Source organism: Mus musculus, chromosome 13 (assembly GCF_000001635.26).
Source record: "Mus musculus strain C57BL/6J chromosome 13, GRCm38.p6 C57BL/6J".
NCBI lineage: Eukaryota > Metazoa > Chordata > Mammalia > Rodentia > Muridae > Mus > Mus musculus.
Window position 1 is genome coordinate 84,776,299 of NC_000079.6, and position 23,402 is coordinate 84,799,700.

Below are 23,402 nucleotides of genomic sequence, written 5' to 3' on the forward strand. Positions count from 1 at the left end.
ATAATGCAGAAAGAGAAGTGTCTTCCTGAAGCTGTCCCCTACACATGTTCAATTGCATGTGTGTAAAAGTATATACAGGTATGTGTGTACTAATACTAAGTACATAAACAAATAAATGTAAAATTAGATGAGTTCCCATACTCTAGGAGTTAGAGAATTAATGTCATAAGGGGTTTAAATAGTTGGTTGCCTACCCAGAATCTAGCAACTGTACAGTAGGCAAAGGCCTATGTTTTAAAATACTTCAATAAGATGGATATTTTTACAATGATGCTTCAGATGAAAAGAATAAAACTGAAAAAAGATGCCATCCATCCAGCTTTAAGCATCTTGATACATAAATGATGAAATCATGATCCAATCTTCAGTTTCAAGTTGAAATGTTCACATAAAAATACAGTTCCTCTCCAAAGTATGGTTTTAGGAGAAAGAATCAAAAGACAAGCCATCCATCCATCCATCCATCCATCCATCCATCCATCCATCCATCCATCTATCCATTCACTCAACAGCTCTAAGAACCCATTAAGATAAATGGAGTGTTTATCTGAAGGTTGGAGAAATAGTAGCCAGGAAAACTAGCCCTTACTGGTCTCTCATTTAAATGTAGTTGGTAGAATGTTACATTTTAAAATACTGTAGGGAAGTGTAGAAAGTCAAAGAAAGCAGTGGGGTAGGAGTGGGGTGCCAGAGGGTGGTATGGGTACTTTTTTACAAGTGACCAGTAAACACACTTGTGACAGTGACATTTAAGTAAAACTGCAAAGTCTGGCAAATACAGAAGTGGATGCTCACAGTCATCTATCAGATGGAACATAGGGGCCCCCAATGGAGACGCTAGAGAAAGCACCCAAGGAGCTGAAGGGGTCTGCAACCCTATAGGTGGAACAACAATATGAACTAACCAGTACCCCCAGAGCTCTTATCTCTAGCTCCATATGTAGCAGAAGATGGCCTAGTGGGCCATCACTGGGAAGAGAGGCCCCTTAGTATTGCAAACTTAGTATGCCCCAATACAGGGGAATGCCAGAGCCAAGAAGCAGGAGTGGGTGGGTAGGGGAGCAGGGCAGAGGGAGTGTATAGGGAACTTTCGGGATAGCATTTGAAATGTATATAAAGTAACTATCTAATTTTTAAAAAATACAAAAAAGAACCCTGCAAAATCACCCATGGGAGGAAGACAGTACAATAGCAACTATGCAGGGCCCAGGCAAGAACTAATGTGGTTGAGGACTGGGCGGGTTAGGGAAGGAGGAAGGGGAGAGAAATGTGCACACAAGGCTGGAGGAGGCAACCCAAGACTGCTGTCAAGGCCTGAGAGAAAATCCAGACACCAAGACCTCTGACTTGAACAGAAGGCCTAAGATCTTTGCAAAAGTAGTTTCAAATATTTTTAGCCAGTTTTGACTCTGGTTAACTAGGTACAAAGTCATTGATGTGGTTTTATAATTACTTTGTAGGTATTGGCAATAAGGCATATTTTCTCTTAAAGAACCAAGAAGAACCACTGTACAATGATTTTTTTATGTCTCCATATAAAATAAAATTAATGGTCCCTCTAGCTTAGTGTTTGTTTGAGGGGGTCATTATATTAGAGGGAAGATAATTCTCGTTTTTGATGACTAAGCAAACTGATTAAGGATAAATAACAGGTAAGCTGAAATATGATATTTAAATGGAATAAAACCAAGCATGCATGGCTTGGCTTCCTTATTTTAACTTGAAAATCTGTAGAGTTTAAAAAGAAAATCTTATTTTGTTCTTATTTGCTACCAAGGGGTGACCCTCAAGTTCTTTTCTACCTGGATATACCATGCTTTATGGGGCAGAGCAAATCTTCCAATGGGGTGAAAAAGATTTAAATAATATTCCATTCTGGTAGTATAATGTTAATTAGGAAAATGACAAATAGAAAAGTTAATTTCAATTTTACATGACCTGCTGTGTGTCTTAGCTTCTAGTTCATCCAGAGTCTGTCTTCTGCTTCTCTAGCAGAGCAGGTACTCCACTCGGGGATGCCAACTGAATCGAAATTAAATGAACTGCTCAACCACAAGTGCCTGAGGAATTGCAGAGGTAACTTTCATTAACCTTGATCTTATAGTAGAAAGCCCTTGAATGTCAATGGGGGACTAGACTCCGTTGAGCTTATATTCTTTAATATTCTATGATTAATCAAAAATGGCAATAAAACATTTATCATCAGAGAGTTATACAGAAGTTTCTTAAAATTTTGAATGGAATAAACAAATTGAGTCATTAAAATGGGTCAGAGGTCATTGTTACTAGCATCTTTGAAATTAACTGGTTTTTAAAAAGGAAATTTCAACACAGCAATGTTTCTGATATCCCTGATCAGAAATTATCAACTTTAAGGTATTTTATTTTTTAAGTTTTTGACAATTTTGTACATGTATACAATGAAATGTGATTGTATCTTTCCCACAGTTTTCCCTCATTTCCCTCATACCCCAATTCACCATGTTCCCTTCCAATGCATTTTTTATTTTTGTTTTTTTTTTTTAAACAACCCACCAAAATCAGTGCTGTTCATATACAGGTGGCATCATCTGCTACCTACTAGTTGCCATTTTCTTTATAGAAATCATGTGTAGTAATTCAGAGTCACCTGCCTCTAACCTTAGTATAGCATCTAACTCATGTTTCTCTTTCACCATTATTATGTGTCTGAAAAGTAGCTGAGGAATTCTGTACTGTACTTTATGCTCTTTGTTCTGTGCCCACTGTGGCACTAGGAAGGTGAATATTAAATATACTAAGAGGTGTGGGAAGCCACATGTGCCGTTGCAGGGTGGCTCTGGCTACCTCTGGCCACCACGCATACATAGGCAGTAAAGTTTGGTTTTTTTTTTTTTTTTTTTTTTTTTTTTTTTTTTTTGCCAAGATGAGGTTTTGAGAATTAACCAATCAGATGAGAAATAAGTTAACCAATCAGATGAGAGAGAAGTTAACCAATCAGATGTGAGACATGCAAATGAGGTGGTAAACATAACCCATGCAGAACCAATCCTGGTGTGAGACACGCCTCTCCTAGGCATATATATAATCAGCACCAGTTCTGAGCTTGGGGTCTCTTCGCCTCTGCAATCAAGCTCTCCCAATAAACGTGTGCAGAAGGATCCTGTTGCAGCGTCATTCTTGCTGGGGAGTCAGGGCGTGCGCAAGAAAGAGGAATTTCAGAATGTCCTCATCTTTCACCCACTCACCCCTGCCTTATGCATTCTTCAATAACAAGACCTCAGTGACCAGATTGCTAGGGAAGTCCACCATGAACTTCAGAATCTCGTATAGTAACCTCTGTCTCTTGTTGGCTACAGAACAACTTTACACTAGATAAGGATTAAGAAAGATCTTATGCATCCAAGCTGCAGAGGAATAAGAGATGTAAGTGTGAAGCTCCCACTCTGAGGGGTGAGTACCTGAGAGAGAACTGGACAGGAGTGAGCAAAGAAAGAAGCTTCCCAGAGTTGGCCAAGGATAGCCTTCATCTCCAAACCAGACAGTTTTAGTATATAACAAGGGATTTGGTTTAAAAAGACCAGCAAGTCATTTTATTGGTAATGGTTTTGCCCACTTTGTGAGAGAAGAAAACAAATGAGAAAAAAGTTAGATGCTTAGATGTCAGAGTAGGCAAAATCATTCCATTAACCTTTATTGCTTCTTCAGTATTGACAGAAAGCAGTGATTTATAGATGTGGACTCTATATGAGTCCACATCTATATGAGTGACTGTGTGCATATATGTGTTCACCGAGATACTTGTGTGAGTAAGATGGAGGAGGAAGAAGGGAGGCAGAGAGTTTCTTGCCCTGTGGCAAGCAGGTCTCAGGTGAAAAAACCTGGCCTTTAGTTTTCCTGAAGTGCTACCAGAGATTAGGATCTTTGTTCAGAAAACAATAATAGTTTTAGATCATGATGTCTTTTTTTTTTTAATGGCTCTTTGGTGTGTGTTATGTACTGGTACTGAAAAGTTTCTCTTACTCAGATAGATCCTGAAATACCATGTTTATTTTGTGCACAATATAAGCTGGCACAGGCAGATTATGGGCTACTTTTCATCAAGATTTTGTAGTATCCATGGCAAATATTTTCAGGACAAAATTAGAAAGAGCAAGAGGAAAACTTACCTAGCAATCCATGGGAGGAAGGAACCAAAACCAATTGCCTAACCCAGTGAGAAGCAAAAATGGCCATATAGCAGTTTGTTCTTCCAAGACTGACAACTGGGTCATCTTGATAATTATTTCAAGTCACAATCACCTTGGTATCAATAGTGAATTTTAAAAAATCCACAAACATATTGATATTAGCAATTATGCTAAATTTTGCTCTATCAATGCTGACTTATTCAAAATAATATATAATTCAAAGTCACTGCTAGTGTTAACTAATTAGATGTTATGTATTCTTTTACAAAATATGTAACAAATGGGAGGAAATTAATGGTTTGATGTTTGTTGATTTAAGTATTTTCTGTAATTATCCTAGTTTCCCTTTGGGCCTGAAAGTATGCCAGAAATATACTCTGGTGGCCTTGAGTGGGTGACAAGCTTCTGTAAAACATCATATCTATCAAACCTATCGTTTCTTTCTGGACAGGCTGAGTGTTTCCTGGATACAGAGTGGGTATCCATACTGGAACCAAACTGTTCAGAATTGCAGTATCCCTCGGCTGCTATTCACCCAGGAAACTCTGGGCAAATAATCTAAATATTCAGTGCTTTTATTCGGGTATCTATAAAATGTAGATGAAAACAACAGTACATAACTCATGGGTTGTTTTGAAAATTAAGTTATCAGCTATATTATGATTAAGAAGGCAATTGTATATATAGTTCTCCATGCTTGTATTTCTAACCAATCCATGTTGTTAGCAGACACTGGTCTTAGAAGAAACTGTAATTCCTATAGATTACTGGGCTCATTTTCTCTCATGGAAACAGCAGTGCACAAAATTCAAATTCCTATGCTCTGGCTTTCTTCTGCTCCGTTTCTTTCTAAACCCATACACACAGGGAGGTGGGTTCCTTGGTATTTATCTAAAGTTGAATTGAACAGCTCTAATGTCACCACAAATCACCTCTTCCATTAACAGTAGAATCTCCATTTAAGCAGTTCTACAGAACTAGATATCTTACCTATTCTAAAGTAAAAAGAAAAACAAAGGTGAGTTTGTTCATGCCCAAATGTCTGCATTCCCTCCCCTGTCTGTCTGTTCTGTCTGTCTGTCTGTCTGTCTGGTCTGTCTGTCTGTCTGTCTGTCTGTCTGCAATTGGCCTGTGACCATGGACAGCAGACCTCCTTCAGGCTGGGGGACATTCCTTAAAATGCAGCAACAAATGTAAAAGACAAGAAACATGCTGATCTATCATAAAAGAATGGCTGTCTTCCTTTGCATTTGCTTTACTCTAGAGCTCACTTTACCTTGCACAGCCCAGGTGGTAGCTTCGGCTGCAGAACAGGGGGACTAACCCCATTCTCACTTGGAGCTCAAGCACATCCATAACTTAGCATATTTAATTCCATAGTAAAATCATCCTATAATGTCTTGTGTTCAGTAAAAAAAAAAAATCTTAAGCAAAACTTATTTAAAACATCAACATTCAAGCATGATATAAATAGAGGTGTGGGGAATTAATTCAAGGAAATATCAACACATCTAAGAACTGACAAAAATATTCTTAGTGAAAAATAAGTTGTATACTAGTATAATTAATTTTTTATGTTTCCAAGAACCATTGTATAAACTCTGTCTCAAATTATCTACTATTTCAAAGGACACTTTAAAAAATAATTACAAGGGATTGTTGATAGGAATACTTATAAATTGGAAACATTTTCCAAGAAATCTCCAGTAAGAAAAAAAAATGTATATTTATGGGGAGATATTTTTCAGCTAACATTTAAATTTTAAATTTTGAAATCTGTATTCATTAACAGTCATCATTTGGGCCCTTTCTAACGAAGCCAGTTGGAAGTATGCAGCTTAGGCTCACTGCTCATGAGCAAACATTGCAGGAAAGCAACAGCCCTGGGGGCTCAACAGAGAGTTTGTGCCCCAGCTTCTCAGTGCATCAGTGAGTTGGACAAAGTGAAAAGGAGGTCGTCTTTCCCCTGAACTCGACCAAAGAGCACTTTCTCTGTCTGTAGCATAGGAGAAAGGAGGTCTGGAGCACATTGTTTGTCTACCATTCCATCACTTCTGCAGGTAGCATGTTGTCAATGTTTTCCACACTTATCAGTCATCTTATTTTGTCTTTCTACAGTCAACTCTCATTTTACAAAACAGAAACTGAGTCTTTTTGCAGTTGAATAATTTCCTCAAGGTCACACAATGGAAGGGAAGAAATGGTATCTGGATCTCTAAACTGTTCTTCTTTAAGTAACAGCATGAAAAGTGCATGCTTATGGAATAGCTGGGAGGATCGGACGGAGCCATCAAATTCCACATCCTCTCCGCTTGCCCAAGCTAACCATTTTATTGATATTTCTCTTGAATGATTAAAACATAAAAATTGCATTTTGCTTCTTATAACGCTTGTGATTTATGAGTTGTAAAAGACAATAAATAATAATGATAATCTCTCTAACTCTACTTCTTAGAATGAACTCGCATATCGTCTATTAGGCATTTACTTCAGTACTTCGCTTAGCACTTTCAATGTATTATTTTACATTTAAAAAGTGGCCATAAATGTTGGTATCTAGAATGCAGATGAAACTGAAACATATATTCTACTTTTAAAATAAAGATATGGACACTATTTTCTGTTTCTTTCATTTTATCCTTTATTTCAAGAAGACAGGTTTTCTATTGTCCAAATCTGGTCCACCCAGGTCTAAAGTGAACCTACAACAAAGAATATGCAGAAGGTGCTGAAAGTGGTGCAGTCAGCAGGGTTTAGCAAAGCCAGAGGCACAAAGACCATCTGAGAACTAACTGAAATCCAATTCACTTCTCTTATTTTGTTTTTCACCTGCTTGTACCAGGTGGCAAAAGCTGGCTGCACAGTATTTTTCTCAGCACTCAAACAAGTTAGCAGGCCAGCACATAGTCACCCTGGGTGAACAGGGAAAGTAATTCTGCCCTTCTCATTGGTGCAACATTAAGGGAAATGAATCTCATTCCGCTCATATTGGGGAAGTAATTTATCAGATGATTTATTTACAGTGCAGTCTGCATGACAAGTAAACAAATATGTTATTTTTGCCCACTGTAGTCAGATTTTTAAACAAGAGAAAGAGACAGAGTGAGTGTCTTTCTAAGATATGGGAGTAGGTCTGACAACAGCTTTGAAAAATAAAGGGACTCCATTACAAGGAGTTTAGCAAGAACTGATTTACATACGAGAGTAGATCTTTCATGAATGCTGTCAGCTTAGAGTGGAAAAGGGGAGGGGAAAAGGCTCCAATTGCGTGCTACCACTGTGCATGTTGATGAATCCCCAGGCACATGTTAATTAATGCCCTATTGTGTTTGGCAGACTACCAGGGACTGTGATTGTACACGGGCTGATCCTTTAAATGGAGAGCAGCTTACTCTATATTGAAAAGAAGAAGAAGAAGAAAAAAAAAAAGAATTGTATTTGTATAAGCCACAACTATTCCTTAGGAATAAGTGTTTTGCTTTTAGTACAGTTAGGAGAAGAGAACTGCCATCTATCACAATATTTTATCATTACACTCTAAAAAAATACTCAACTCCAGGAAAGTAAGAAATCACAGAAATGCCATTGTTTGTAAGAAACAAAAATGCAATTGCTTCCATTGTCTTATATGAACCATGGTCTAGATTTCACTTGAAAATACTGACAATTAATACTGGTGTCTGCCATCTTCAGTGGCTGAAGAAGAAGAATTGTACCCCAGCAATTCAAAGGATACCCTCATAATAAACATATGGAATGAGTGGGAGAAAATGTCACTTGGCTACAAAGGTAAATAGTTGGGGGAGGGTAGAATTTCAAATATCCTGGAAAAAGAATACAGCCTATAAAAATCTAATGCCAAGCTAGAGTTTTAATTTTGATCATAGGGAGAAAAAGACTTATTATTTTCTCAGCTCTCATTTCTTATTTGTTTTAATGTGCTTTTTATTACTTGTACTGTGAAGAGCTGTTGTCTGAAAGTGTAAGAGGCCTGAAAAAACAAATTGCCTCCTATTATTGCTTCTTATGAATAAAATTGACGTCTGAGAAGCTCCTGCTGTACTCTCACCCAAGAAGATACTGCAGCCTAACAATTAATTCTCTGAATCATTTAAATAAAAACAAAATTTGCCCCCAGCTGATTAAGGATCCACCTTTCCCCTAATGTCCACTGCTTTTGCCAAAATAGGCTGATGTCCTTTTCCGCTCATGCCTTAATAATTTCAGTCCTTTGGGCTTCCGCCTAAGTGGAACTCCCTTCAGATTTCCCTAGGATATGAAAGCTTCATTTATACTAGAGAGCCTTGGGCTACAAGGACAGCAGACACTGGAGACACGGGGGAAGCCCTCTCTTATAAGTGAAAAGCTTAGGTTTAATGTCTAGATGGCTTACCTGGCTTGGAATTCAGCCAGTCTAGGCTGGTCCCGCTCATTTGCTTTAACGAGAAGCCAAGCCTGCTTCTAATCTTAAATGGCTTCCCTTTCTTTTCTAATCATCTAGTCTTTTTGCCTCTAGTCTTTGAAGTAAAGCTTCAACTCCAGGAGCATTTGCTGTCTTTGGGAGAGCTTCCAACTACTATTACTCTGTTCTACCTTCTTCAAGGAGAGAACAAATAGATGAAGTCCCACCTGTGGGTTTCCCTGTCATTGCTGTCAGAACCACTGCACAATGGTGACATTCTCAGGGCTAAAGTAAGGGAGGTCCTGCCGGTCTATTTCAGAGCTGAGAGCTCTGACAGAAGCTTACCGTTATAATATTGCACAACACGGTTACAATAGATGAAGTCACTTTCAAGAGAAACCAGAGCCTGTACCCAGCCAGTACTTTGTTTAATGAGCCCAAGACAAAAATAACCGCATCTAATGGGCAGGGAGGCTTAGAGGACACAAACCGGTCTTTACAGAGTGCAACTCTGAAATACAACTTAAGTCACACTGCAAAGGGATCTCCAGGTTCTCGTTTTGATTCAAATCATCCTGCTTTGTACAATTTTCCGGACCGAATCCCAAAATTCTTCCAAAGCGAAAGCATTCTCCTCATGCTTTTCCACTTCTGCATCCTCCCTCACACAGTCTCCTGTGGAATCCACTCCAGATGCTCCAGGGGTCGGGGCAGCCAGTTGATGAGAAGTACGGTGATGGTAAAATTCACCTGTGTTCCTTTAGAGGTATAGCAAGGCAAGGACACACGGGGCCAAACATGGGTGCTTTTCATTACACCCATAACTCTGAACATGCTTCTCCAGATCCTTAGGTGGCTTGATTCATTACTGTTGACTTGGTCCATCCACTTAAACTTGTTTTCTGAAGTCTCACAGTTCTTCCATGTGTGCCAAAGCTCCGTTCCTGGACTGTATAATCAACCCATAATCACTAGACTTGATTTTATGGACACTATGGTTGTGGCAATTATTTAACTAGAGAATTATGAGTGAGCCGTAAACCTCACCCCAAACTTTCCCTTGTTGTTTTAGGACTTCCTCCTCTTCTGCTCCTGTCCTTGACTGTTTTTCAGTTCTGCTTTTTTTTTTTTTCATTTTTTTTATTAGATATTTTCTTCATTTACATTTCAAATGCTATCCCCAAAGTCCCCTAAACCCTCCCCCCGCCCTGCTCCCCAACCCACCCACTCCTGCTTCCTGACCCTGGCATTCCCCTGTACTGGGGCATATGATCTTCACAAAAACTAAGGACCTCTCCTCCCATTGATGACCGACTAGGCCATCCTCTGCTACACATGCGAATGGAGACACAGCTCTGGGGGTGTGGAGTACTGGTTAGTTCATATTGTTGTTCCTCCTAGTGGTTGCAGCCCACTTCAGCTCCTTGGGTACTTTCTCTGTCTCCTATATTGGGGGCCCCATGTTCCATCCAACAGATGACTGTGAGCATCCACTTCTGTATTTCCCAGGCACTGGCATAGCCTCACAAGAGACAGCTATATCAGGTCCTGTCAGCAAAATCTTGTCAGCATATGCAATAGTGCCTGGGTTTGGTGGTTGTATATTGGATAGATCCCGGATGGGGCAGTCTCTGGATGGTCCTTCCTTCCATCTCAGCTCTGAACTTTGTCTCTGTAACTCCTTCCATGGGTATTTTGTTCCCCATTCTAAGAAGGAACGAAGTATCCACACTTTGGTCTTCGTTCTTCTTGAGTTTCATGTGTTTTGCAAATTGTATCTGGGAAATTGTAAGTTTCTGGGCTAATATTCGCTTATAAGTGAGTGCATATCATTTGTGTTCTTTTGTAATTGGGTTACCTCACTCAGGATGATATCCTCCAGGTCCATCCTCATTCTTTTTAATAGCTGATTAGTACTCCATTGTGTAAATGTACCATATTTTCTGTATCCATTTCTCTGTTGAGAGGCATCTAGATTCTTTCCAGCTTCTGGCTGTTATAAATAAGGCTGCTATGAACATAGTGGAGCATGTGTCCTTATTTCAAGTTGGAACATCTTCTGAGTATATGCTCAGGAGAGGAATTGCTGGATCTTCGGGTAGTGATATCTCCAATTTTCTGAGGAACCACCATACTGATTTCCAGAGTGGCTTTGCCAGCTTGCAATCCTACCAGCAATGGAGGAGTGTTCCTCTTTCTCCACATCTTCATCAGCATCTGCTTTCACCTGAGTTTTTAATCTTAGCCATTGTGACTGGTGTGAGGTGGAATCTCAGGGTTGTTTTGATTTGCATTTCCCTGATGATTAAGGATGTTGAACATTTTTTCAGGTGCTTCTCAGCCATTCGGTATTCCTCAGGTGAGAATATTTTTCTGTTCTTATATTGCCCACTGCAGCTATGAGTGTATATTTCTCCAAGGAGCCATATGCTTCCTCTTTTCCAGTGCACAAATGTTTACCAGGGATTTATTTATTTATTTTATTGGATATTTTCTTTATTTACATTTCAAATCTGTTCCCCTTCCCAGGTCTCCCCTTCAGAAACCCCCATCCCACCCCTCCCCCTGCCTCTACCAGGGTTCTCCTCTACTGCCTCCTCCATTCCTGAGGCATATGCTTCTTGGTGTTAGGGTACTAGTCTTATTTATTTTTCCCATTGTCCACTATATTTTGAATTAAATCACAAAAATAACAGCAACATTTGACATTTAGTGAAACACATGTGTTTTAGGCTCTGTGCTGCAAGGCACTCACAGTGTTTAATTGAATCTTTTCCAGAATCCTGTGAAGTGGTCATTATTACTCATGTGTAACCAATGCAAATGCCAAATCTTAGAAGAATCAGAAATTTTTCTAAATTTACATAGTTCATATTTGTGAAAACAAGGTTCTAAACCAGGGCTAACGTCTGAAATTCTTAATCACGGTGTGGAGCTTTTAGTGATTTGGCTGATGAGTAAATTGGAATAAATTGCTAAAATAGCAAGCGAATTTCAATAACTCTAATAAATGTATTACATTTTCAATGTTTTTGAGTATCAAACTTATCCTGGAAATGACTTTCCTCAGTTTATGTTACATTTGGAGATTTTTTCAAACTTAGCCTTGGCAAATAAACTACCTCAAATTAAAGATTCAAATAAAATTAGATTCCACCACCAATGTTAGACAGAGAAATGCAATCGAAGAAATATTGGTGACTTATACAGAGTAGACACCCATAATCACTGTATAAAGGATATTGAGATGATGAACTATCTAATCAATGAACATTGAAAAGCAGCCTTTATAGAATATTTGTTTTCTAACAGACCAAAAATCATAGTAAGTATGCAAATGTTCATGAAAACAACTATGAGAATTCCTAGAATATATGCTTCATAGAAATCTTAGAGCCAATAGTCAAGAATATCTTTTGTTTATAATGGAGATGGCTAATTCTCCTCCACTGTTATTATGAGGCTAAATGTGGCTTGTGTGCATAGGTAATTTGACACATACTTATATCTTTTGTGGGTACCCTCCTATCTTAATCTTTAAAGAGATGGTAATAAAAAAATCTTTTTGAGACTTCATTTTCTCTAAAGTCTTTAGTTTTTGTTAATAGATCACAAACATGAGAAATTACATGTAATTTCCTGAGAATTCTTCATTCCCCTTATAGAGGAAAATGAAGAATTACCATGTTTGTGGTGTTCTTCACCTTATGTTCAGCAAAATCTTTGTTATTTAAATATCAGATACAAGATAATAAGCAATGAAAGGGATTTTATTTGACTTGTAAATTTGAAGGTCTAAGAGCGTTACCTCGACTCTAGCATTAGGCTTCCCATCATAACATGTTAGAGCAGCGGAATAAATGGCTGACTGCAGAATCTAGCTTTGCTTTGCACCAAACTGCTCTTTCAAGAATTAATTTCCTCCTTGATACTACCATTAACACCAAACTGAACAATGTTTCTTTGTCCAGCTACCTCCCACTGAGACCCACATCTTAAATGTTCAATTGTCTTTCAATATTGTCACTGCAGGGATCAACTTTCTATACAGAAACGTTGGGGGGACATACTCAAACTCTATTGAAACATACAAAGATATTTTCAAAGGAGGGCAATGTGTATGCTTCCTCCAGACTTCATAATTCTCAGGGTTGAAAGGAGAATTGTAGTTTCTAGTGGCACTTAGAAGTCTGAATTTGACCTACAGGTATATGAACTTGTCAAGATATAGTTCATGACTTTGAACTGCAACAATCTTCAGGGATCAAAGGAGGCTGAGATTCTCCATCTCTAGATCTTTAAACTTTTCTCTAAACACTCTTCATCTTACTCTGATGAAAGTCTGACTCTTCCTGATAGGAATGCCATCTGCCAGTTTCCTTTAGTAGTCTCTGGGCTTTTGTTTGTTTGTTTCTTCCTCTACAACCTTCATGTTTCTGGAACTGGGATAGGTAGCTGTCCTGATCTTCTATTGCCCCTACACATGACCCTACCTGCCATAATCACCGTGTTACTAGACCCACTAGACACTTTTTATTCCTATTATTAACAGTTAACAACATGTTGTTCACCTTGATCTTCATCTTATTCCCAGTACACAGCCATCTCCTGATTTTTCCTTCATGTCAGTGATTGTTCTTTTTTTTATATTTTCTGCTGGTTCCTCAACAAGCCCAGCAAACTAAATGGCACCCACAGATCAGCTTCTATATTTTATTTAAGTCCATCAGGTTTATCTTTTCTAGTCCCATGCTTTGGAGTGCTATCTACATGTTGATTTTCCAAGTTTACATTTCTAGACTCTTTTGATTTCTACATCCATTTAGTTAATTTTCACACAGTTAATTGACTACTCAACATTTCCAGTTGGAGCTGTAGTAGAAACCTTACATTTAGTACTGCAAATTCAGCCTTCCATGCCCCAAATTGTGCCATCTCTCAATGAATCCAGCCCTAAACCTACAAGTGATCTTTGTTTCTCTTTTGTTTTTATACTTCACACTATTTAATATACTGTGTTATTTAATTAACACACTAGAAGATCCTGCTGACTGTTCTAGGAGATACACCTCGGAAAGGATTATTTCCACGTACCTGTACTGCTGTTATCCTGGACCAAGTTACAATCCTCAATAACATTGCCATAACCATCTTCCACTGGTTTTGTGCATTTCTTGCCATATCACTCTAGTTTTAGAGCAGCAGTTAAATAGTTTTCAAAATAACAGTTAAAAACATGTAACCCCTGTGTCTAAACTCCACCATTTCTTTGTACCTGAGGACTGTCCCTTGGACTTGCAACCCTTGGCATATCTTTGCTGCCTCTCAGTACTTGTTCAAGTACCACCCCTCACAAGGAGATCAGCCCTAAACCACATCTCTGGTGAATTTTTCAATGATCCTTCCATTTGTAGCATTTTTTATATGCCTCTACTTTTCTCATTACTTCTATCACCTTAAGTACATAGTTGGGACGTTTACATTTATTTATTTATTTATTTATTTATTTATTTATTGCCAACTGCTTGTTGCTATCTCCAATGCTCACATGACAGTTTCATAAGACAACAGTTTTTTTTTTAATTTAAACACTGCTTTAGATTTAGCTTTATTGTTTTATTTTATGTGTATGTGTGTCCCCAACTGTGTGTATACGCATGATGTGGGCACAGGAAACAATAGAGGTCAGAAGATGTCAGATCTTTTGTAACTAGAGTTACAGCTTTTGGGAAGCTGCCAGGAAGGATCTGGGAGCTGAATCCGGATCCCATACAAGAGACAAATGCACTTGATGACCCAGCCATCTCTACTGCCTTAAAAACACAGAATTATTTCTTTTCTCCCCTTCAATTGACTCAAGAATCTTCAAAGTACCAGTAATATTTTGTACTTATAGTAATAATTTTTGAATAAATGTTTGATTTGTATAATATTTTACAGGACACATCATGCATTAGGGAATTTATGCCCTTAAAGCTATCCTTTGCTATGGACTAGATAATAATTTTTTTCATTATTATTTCAACAAGGAATGTGAGGCTAGAGAATTTTTGATGCCTCTTGAATTAATGTAATGATAATTTTATTATTATTGTTATTATTATTATTTTGCTTCATTGGTTACCTGGTCAGTGTTCTCAAAGATTTGGCTTAATCTGTAACTTAAAAGATTTACTGGGTTGTCCCTATTGTTTGTTGATAATAGTACACAAGCACAAAACACAGGTCACAGTCTGGAAACCAGTTACTACACTAGAAAGTTATGGCTGGGCCTTGACTCATAACAGAAAAACACATTTTTCCTTTAGCAGCAAATTTCCATAGAGCCCATGTCAGTCAATTCTTTTTGACTCACAGCCACTTGCATCCTGCATTTGGTTTGACACATTCAGATGAGGTCTTTGATCTCAGCATAACTCTGAGATGACACCTTACAGGGTGACTAAAATAATATTTTTAAGATCAGATTTTGGTAATTTGCCAGCATTTACTCACTTGACAGGAATAGCAAAGGTCTTTTGGTATCTGTGATCATAAAGTTTAATACTGTGATGACCATGTATTGCAATTAAATGTGTTAACCATATTTAAGGACCAGTTCTGTGGTTGGTGACCAAAGTCAACCTCACCATTACTTGCCAAGCCTATTTTGGAGAAACTCTCTCATTAGAAATTTGGAGCCTCTCTTCTCTAAGCTGCAGCTAGGACTTTACTCTTGACTTCAGTTGGGAAAGCATTCACGCTCTATAAAGCTTGCTTAACTGATACCAAGAAGGATTGCTCAGATGGCAAATACTCTTCACCTTTTTAAATTGATTATTTTTAAATTGGTTTTGCATTTCAAGTGTTGTCCCCCTTCCCAGTTTCTCCTCTGCAAGCCCCCATCCCATCCCCTCTTCCCTTTGCCTCTAAGAGAGTGCTCCCCGACCCATCTACTCACTATTGCCTCACCACTCTAGCTTACCCCTACGCTGGGGCATTAAACCTCCACAGGTCCAAGGGCCTCCCCTCCCATTGATGCCAAATAAAGCAATCCTCTGATACATATGTAGCTGGAGCCATGGACCCATCCATGTATATACTCTTTTAGTTGGTGTTTTAGTCCCTGGGAGCTGGGGGGGGGGGGGGTTCAGCTAGTTGATATTGTTGTTCTTCCTACGGGGTTGCAAACCCCTTCACATTTTTAAGAAGTGTTATTTGTATTCCTGGCTAGCTGTTGATTTATCAATTTTCTGTCAGTCATTGACTTAAATACTCCTCATTAAAAACCTGATATTTCTGACCAAAGGGAACAGGTCAATTAATCCCAGTAATCGAGATTGTCATCAAAGTATTAACAGTTACTGTAATTGTTTGTGGCTGGCGAAAGGAGTGTGGAAAGGCTTTTATACTTATGGGGATTGCAGGACTCAACAGGCCACAGCTCTTTTAGGTCTTTGTTGAATCTCAGTAGGATCTCAGCAACACCTAGAGAAAACTGTGTTCAAGGGCATTGTGCAGACCAAGAGATTACAAGTCAGAGAGATCAAGAAGTTCTGCTAAGGTCTGAGATATATAGACAGGTAAACAAAGATCTACAGCCATATGTCTAGATTTCCTTAAAGCTCCTGGGACAGATGTGCTGAGCTCTTTTATTTAGGCTCTCATCCACTTAGCATGTAGATACATAAACAAATGAATACAAAATAAAAGCACAATTGGAAGGGATATTACGATGAGATTTCCTAACAGATGAAAAACATGACTGGAAATATCCTGAGCCATGTCTCTCCCCTGAAAGACTCAGGATGTCTGGGTGAATTTGGGTCATTTTGGTTCGGTCCTGGTCTGTCCTTACTTCTCAAATAACGTTTCTGAGTATTCTGTTTCTGACTGTCTCCCAATGAAAGCAAAATCACAGCTCCAAATCACTAGTGTGAATCTGATGTCTTTATTGGTTTAATTTGATTATTTTGGATTGTTATTATTGTTGGTGTTGTTTTCAATGCCATTGAAGGATTTTTAGATGAAGCCCATCCTGACTTGTTCTACAAGTCAGGATCCCAACACCACTGCTCAGTTGCTTAGCTTCTGACTCCATACAAATGTAATATTTGCTTAGGCCATAGATACATTTAATTTGCAATTCTTATTTAAGATAAAATCAACACTAATAAAATTTAATGGTAGTTTAAGATGCCTTTAGGAATATGTACATAAATTCATCATATACTATATTTAGTTTTAAATCTCATTTCTTCCTTTTAAAGTCATGCTCCATTACTTTTACTCATGTACACTGAGTACAATGAAAAGATCATTGGGAAGTTAGTGGCCTTTTTTCTCTATAACTGTTATGAATTTCACAGCATCCTTTCTGGGGAAAGAATTTTCCTAGCACATAGACTTGGACATTCATCTATCATTGATAATTTGGTGGTTTCAAAAGTAAAGTTAACTGTAACCTTTTCAGTACTGTATAAACCATCTCATCTTTGTGTCTATAACACTCAGCTCTAACAACACAGGTAGTCCTGGGTAATGTCAACATTGAAGGAATGCATATGAAACACAAGCTTTAACTCATTGTAAGCATTTAGTAGTTAAAACTGATACTCAAGTGATCAATAGTAACATATACAGTTATCTTTTTCTATCAGGCTCTCCTTTGGTGGAAGGAATCAAATGGTGAAAGACATGATCCTAGTGGATACCTAGGAAAGGAAAATAGTTTGAATTAAAAATATAAAAGAAAATATTTTTTAAAAACAATATTAAAACAGAAACCCACTTTCTTATTTGGAGTAAGAAAAGACAATATAGTATTCTTAACCCAAGGCTAATTTCCGTGTGTAAATGATTATTACTCCAATGAGGTCTTTTAAATATTATTTCTTGTTGTTTTCCTTAGTCAAATTACTGAGGTAGATTTGAATATTGACACAAAGGTCATATTTTATCATTTTAATGACTTTGTTTGCTATAACTGAACTGAAGGGTCTAGTTCTTCATGTAGATCTATTTGTCTGTCCTTGAAAAAAAGTTTAAAGTAAGTCTAAGTACTTCTAATACAGATATCAAAGGAAAAGCTAGTTTAGTTATTCGCAAAGTCAGAGATTTGCTACACTTGATTTATTAAACTTCTGTAAACTATCAGGTATTAAAGCCATTTAAGGAAAGGATATTTGTGTATTAGGTGACTAAAAACCAGCATCATATTCTTGAACATATCAAAACTGAAATCTTAGAGCTAAGAGAATAGGCTGCTGTCAGGGCAGGTTGTGGGTGGTGCATCCAAGTCTCCCAAGACCTTAACCATTGTTAATGTTTTTCACTGCTACCTACTTTTAAAGAGTACAACATAACCTAAACAGATAACATTTCTCGGGCTAGTTTGTAGGAGTAGGACATCTTGCTTTGTTGTTTTAGCAACCCTGTAATATAGAGACTACATCTCTATTTTACTGATAAGTCAATTATAAATTTCTGTATTGAGAAGGAATTACTTGACAAACATCACTTTACAAAGTCAATAATCTAATACAAAGTCATTGTTCTTAGGGCTGATCTTGTTATGAACTGGAAAAAAATCATAAGCTAGTCCACAAAGTTGTATACAAAACAAAAATGTACTGATTGGCTTTAATCTTTATAGTTTCACTATAAAGATGTATAGTTTCACTATATAGATAAAGTCCAATATTTATGTAAAATTTAGAGCCTGTGTGCACCATGTGAATTTTTATCTATAGGAAACTAAAGAACAACTAATTTGTCCATTGTAAATGAGAAAATTAAGAGCAAAGAGCCAAGCATTTTCACAGAGGGATAGTTGTACAATTGAGAAAGAGTCAAGTGTCTGCCTTAAACTCTGATGTTTACTATTTTACACGCTCTGTGGAAGGAAAATGTGCCAAAGTGAAAACCTGTTGAGAGAGTCACAAACCACCACAGAGAGATGAAGTATTCATAACGCTTAGGACAGCAGTTTTCAGACGAGGGCTGTTTGATTGCGGCTGACTTCCAAAGGGTTAATAACAATACTAGTTTTCCAATAAGTCTTAGGAGAGACAAGTCACAAAAATGTGGCCTCTCCATTTGCCTGTGAAATTGGTTACTTTTTAAAATTCTGCTATGTCCTGCAAGTGAAATGTACATTTTGTTGGGCAAAATGGGAGGAAAACAATCGTGAGTGGAAATCCTCATCGCCAATGACTTGTATTTTCTCCTCTCTGGGAATCTTTTCACTGTATTATTTTAGGAGGAACTGTTTAAGCAAACAGAAAGACGTCTATAGTATATTTAGCCCTTTCCACATATCAAGTTTAACTTATTTTCCTGGCGAGAATGAGGTGGCTATAAATACCTTTACCACTTGATCCTGTAACCTTAAATGAGGGTGAAACTCCCCTTGGCACTAACAAGAATTTTGCCTGTGAATAGTTACAGAATTGAGTTCTGGACGATTAAGAAGCAATTTGATTCTTTCCCAAGAGATAGAAAATCCTGCACAATTTTCAGATGGAATACGCATACTAGCATCTTGTCCATATTCCTAATAATAACAAGAACGAAAGGGGAGAAAAGCCAGAAATTCTTGCAGGCTTTAGCAGGCTCGTTTCAAAAGCCTGTCAGCTAAACAAATAAAATGAAATGCTGGGAGGAAGAACCAGGAAATTAACTGCTGAGGGCTAGAGCTAATGAGTGGCCTGTTGCAAAGGAAGTTATGGTCATGGAACTGTGTGCACAGAATGAGAGAAAAATTAACACTATCAAATAGATTCTTATTTAATTCTGAAGTTTATTGCTTTCTGGGGGATGTGCCTCCCACCAGCTACTGAAGTTTCCCCCCAACTCTATACCCGCACCCCCAAATAAGGTGAATGAGATCAATCAAATGATGGGAACTTTGAAGCATGGTTAGGCTGCTGGGTAAAAGCATGCAAAATATGTCTGAGACTTCATTAAAAAGTGCCTACCCAACACCTTGGGTAAAATCCACAGTAGCTTGGCATTGCCGCCTCATTAGTAGCAAAATGAAGTGGACATTCCCTGAAGAGTGCCCCTGCTATACTCTGACCATTCCCATGAGTGGCTTTCTCACGCTCAGTGATTTAAAGCCTTGTGTCTATAGATCCTCTCAGCTTTAGTTAGGCAAGGATCTACTTGTTTTAGGCCATGGTGGCTCAAACAAGGGCAATTTGTTAATCCAAGACTCAGTTGGAATCTACACCGCTGATTACATGTGCTCTGTGAATCACTCCTTGCTTTATTCAAAAAATTGAAAACAAATAAATTATCAGCAACTTATCTGAAACAAACAAAAACACAAAACAACAATAACAATACCACCTAAACTGTTCTTCCAAACAAAGGCTTCTTTCGCAGTATTGAGACTTGAAGACAGTTCACAGAACAAGGCATTCTTTTCTTTTCTTTTCTTTTCTTTTCTTTTCTTTTCTTTTCTTTTCTTTTCTCTTCTCTTCTCTTCTCTTCTCTTCTCTTCTCTTCTTTTCTTTCTTTCTTTCTTTCTTTCTTTTTTTTTTTAAAGTCACTATCAGCTAGGATCTTTTTTGGGGAGGGTTACATATTTTTTCTTTTTTATTAGATATTTTCTTTATTTACATTTCAAATGCTATCCTCTTTCCTAGCTTCCTCTCCGAAAATCCCCTATACCTCCCCATCCTGCTCCCCAACCCATCCACTCCCACATCCTGGCCCTAGCATTCCCCTATTCTGGGCCATAGAATCTTTGCAAGACCAAGGGCCTCTTCTCCCATTGATGTCGACTAGGCCATCCTCCCCTACATATGCAGCTAGAGACATGAGTCCCACCATGTGATTTCTTTGATTGGTGGTTAAGTCCCAAAGAGCTCTAGGGGTATTGGTTAGTTCATATTGTTGTTCCTCCTATAGGGCTGCAGATCCCTTCAGCTCCTTGGGTACTTTCTCTAGCTCCTTCATTGGGGACCCTGTGTTCTGTCCAATAGATGACAGTGAGCATCCACCTCTGTATTTGTCAGGCACTGGCATAGCCTCACACGAGACAGCTATATCAGGGTCCTTGTCAGCAAAATCTTGTTGGCATATGCAATAGTGTCTGGGTTTGGTGGTTGTTTATGGGATGGATCCTTGGGTGGGGCAGTCTCTGGATGGTCCTTCCTTCAGTCTCAGCTCCGAACTATGTCTCTGTAATTCCTTCCATGGGTATTTTGTTCCCCATTCTAAGACGGAACGAAGTATCCACACTTTGGTCTTCCTTCTTATTGAGTTTCATGTGTTTTGCAAATTGTATCTTGGATATTGTAAGTTTCTGAGCTAATATCCTCTTATCAGTGAGTTCATATCATGTCTATTCTTTGTGATTGATTGGGTTACCTCACTCAGGATAATATCCTCCAGATCCATTCATTTGCCTAATACTTTCATAAATTCATTGTTTTTAATAGCTGAGTAGTACTCCATTGTGTAAATGTACCATATTTTCTGTATCCATTCCTCTGTTGAGGGACATCTGGGTTCTTTCCATCTTCTGGCTATTATAAATAAGGCTGCTATGAACATAGTGGAGCATGTGTCCTTATTACAAGTTGGAGCATCTTCTGGGTATATGTACAGGAGTGGTATTGCCGGATCTTCTGGTAGTACTATGTCCAATTTTTGTGGTCCTCTTTCTCCACATCCTTGCCAGCATCTGCTGTCACCTGAATTTTTTATCTTAGCCATTCTGACTGGTGTGAGGTAGAATCTCAGGGTAGAACAAGGCATTCTTGGTAGAAATCTCTTATCCGTCTACCGGAAACCACATTGAGTTAACCAGGGAACTGTAGCAAGCATGATGTGGTTCCTGTGACAAGTGGAATGGGGTCTGTCTCAGTCTCTTTTCCCTGCCATTCGATTCCCTTTTTTACTACTTGGACTGCTTGAACGGGCCTCAGTGGGAAAGGGGGTACATAGACCTGATGGGACTAGATGCCCTAGAATGGGATCATACCAATGGACGGCTCCCCTTTTTTGAGGAGAAGGGGTCACGGTAGTGGGGATGGGATTTGTAAGGGTGTCATTGTGAAGAGAGGAAGGAGGGGTTTGTGAATAAAATAATAATAATAATAATAAACAAGCTACTAAGATCTCCGAACTGTACATGTCTTCTGCCTGTATGTTCTTGATAATTGTTCTTATTAGCAAAGTAAAATTTGAGGTTGATCCCAAAACTTTTTAACAAGGTTTGACAAAAATGTCAATGGGTGAAAACCCATGAAAGTCTGAGGGATGCTTTTGTCAAATGTTCCCAGTAGGGGACAGCATCGGAGCAATGATAACACCGTTTATCAATTTCATTCTACTTGAGCTTTTACTCTTAAGCTGCTCTTTGTCATTATGGTACCAAGTAGCAAATGATGAAGTAAAAATACCCTAAGTAAAGAGTATAGACTCTGAGACTTAGCAGTAGACTGGATTCAACAGAAAGTGGTCTGAGCAGTTATCCTAGTTATAGTCTTGAGAGTTATATCAGTAACCTTCATGACAGACTTGGTGTTGGACATTGACAACATGCTATCAGCAAAGGTTATGATTCGTATGCTTGCTTCTTGCTTCAGAGTAAGCCTTTAGGAAATATAATTTATCCCGCAAAAGACAGACTGCACCTAGACAAACATGCCTCAACTTATACTATTAATTTCCAGTCAAATCTTCTCACAGTAAACACTGAGCTCTCAAGAACAAAGTCAACATCAGAACCGAGTTAGTACATGGGATAATTCAGATTATATGCTATTGAAGGGTGGGCACTTATTTCCTCTACCTATTATTAACAGCTATATATTTTAATAATTTCTTCTTGTGTTCATATCTTCGTTGTGATTTTATAAGAAGTACAATAAAATTATTGCCTAGTCTAAAGCCTAAGTAAACTGTCATTACTAAAAGCCATACATATTAAACAGACCAAGTCTTGGTGTTTTTATCTTTAGTTTCTATCTCACAGTAATGCTATGATATGTGTGTGTGTGTGTGTGTGTTTAAATCCAGAGTTTTGCAAACAGAAGACTACACTTTCCAAGAAATAATAAAGGTCTTATGGTTAATTAAATGTATGAAATAATTCATGGAACAAAATTATGCAATTTCCTGTTTGGCCCTTAGGACATCCAGTATTTTAAAATGTGTTAATACTATATTACTAGGGATATAATAGAAAACATAATACATAATATTAGGCACAGTATTTTGTCCTTAAAGAAAGGGACATATCAAGTTGCATTGTCTCCAGTTAGAATCTAGAGGTACGTATGTTGAGACTCATTAACTAACCTAAATTTCAGTGCTGTTTACATTCTCACTCGCATGGGTCCCACATGATATGACCCAGAAAAACACACACACACACACACACAGTATACTAGGATGTTCTCAGTCTGTACTACATACTTTTTTCCCCACAAATGCAAGTTCTGCATTGTTTGCTGTTTTGTCTATTGATCTTGCCTCCTAGCTGGACTATTGTACTTGGCCCTGTGAATCATAGCTAGCACTGCCTTATGTGACACACCATCTAGAAGTCTCATGAACATAGTGGATAGTAACTTGCAGCTTTGTTGACCTATCCTGAAATTAAGTTTTTTTATGTTTTAATGATATTGTTCTGTTATATCAGAATCTGATGAGGTAATCAGCTTACATTCACTAGGATGGTCTCTGGTAGAATGTCAAATATATGTTCATTTCTATAAATGATTAATATAAGTACTTCATGAATATAATTGTCATGGTAAAACTAATATTTGAATTTTTGAAAATTGAAAAAATTATATTATCTATGCTAGATATTTGTTTTTCACATCCCAGAA

At 38.0% G+C, this 23,402-nt stretch overlaps 1 long non-coding RNA gene across 4 annotated transcripts in view, besides 1 other annotated feature; it reads right to left on the minus strand.

Annotated features, from left to right (window-relative positions):
- The window catches only part of Gm34196, a 332,426-nt gene that overhangs the window by 202,533 nt on the left and 106,491 nt on the right, over positions 1-23,402 (minus strand). The window lies entirely within an intron of this gene.
- Positions 5,487-9,668: an enhancer, noted in NCBI's record as "VISTA enhancer mm1334". NCBI's record gives its function as "enhancer in: forebrain[5/10]" and the evidence as "EXISTENCE:transgenic organism evidence [ECO:0001131][PMID:17130149]".